Below are 597 nucleotides of genomic sequence, written 5' to 3'. Positions count from 1 at the left end.
CGAGAGATTCGCACCAAAAGCAAACTACATCAAGGCCAATCCCGTAGACTAGTCTCTCCGTCCGAACAGGCCTTGGAAGGCCCAACGGTACCGAAGGACCGCCGTGTCATCCTCAGCCCATGTGGTCAGCACACCGTTTTCCTGGACGTTATGCCTGTTTACGAGACCGGAGCCGCTACTTCTCAATCGAGTAGCTCCTCAGTTTGCCTCACAAGGGCTGAGTGCACTCCGCTTGCCAACAGCGCTCGGCATACCGGATGGTCTCCCATCCAAGTGCTAGCCCAGCCCGACAGCGCTTAACTTCGGTGATCTGACGGGAACCGGTGTTACCATTGCGGCAAGGCCATTGGCAGACTACTCTTTGTAAAACTAAATTGGGATTCTATTCGGTCCTGAAGAGTTATTTGTTTCAACTCTTTCAGTTGCACCAGGGACGCCTATTCTGCACTGAGACAAAACATTGCGGCCACCTGCTTAATAGCTTGTTTGTTCGTCTTTGGAACGAAATATATTCCTCATTCCGAGTATCAGGGATCCGGCAGTTTGTTGGCAGGTTTGTGGAGGTATGTGGCATCAGATGTCTACGACAGATAATGT

At 51.3% G+C, this 597-nt stretch overlaps 1 pseudogene; it reads right to left on the bottom strand.

The window, feature by feature from the left end:
* Positions 1-233: 233 nt before the first annotated feature.
* On the bottom strand, positions 234-351 carry LOC124614157 (annotated as a pseudogene).
* Between the last annotated feature and the right edge of the window lie 246 nt (positions 352-597).

The sequence above is a fragment of the Schistocerca americana genome, chromosome 4 (assembly GCF_021461395.2).
Source record: "Schistocerca americana isolate TAMUIC-IGC-003095 chromosome 4, iqSchAmer2.1, whole genome shotgun sequence".
In the NCBI taxonomy this organism is placed as follows: Eukaryota; Metazoa; Arthropoda; class Insecta; order Orthoptera; family Acrididae; genus Schistocerca; species Schistocerca americana.
Note: the sequence above shows the minus strand (reverse complement) of the source record. Positions and strands in the feature narration are given on the sequence as shown.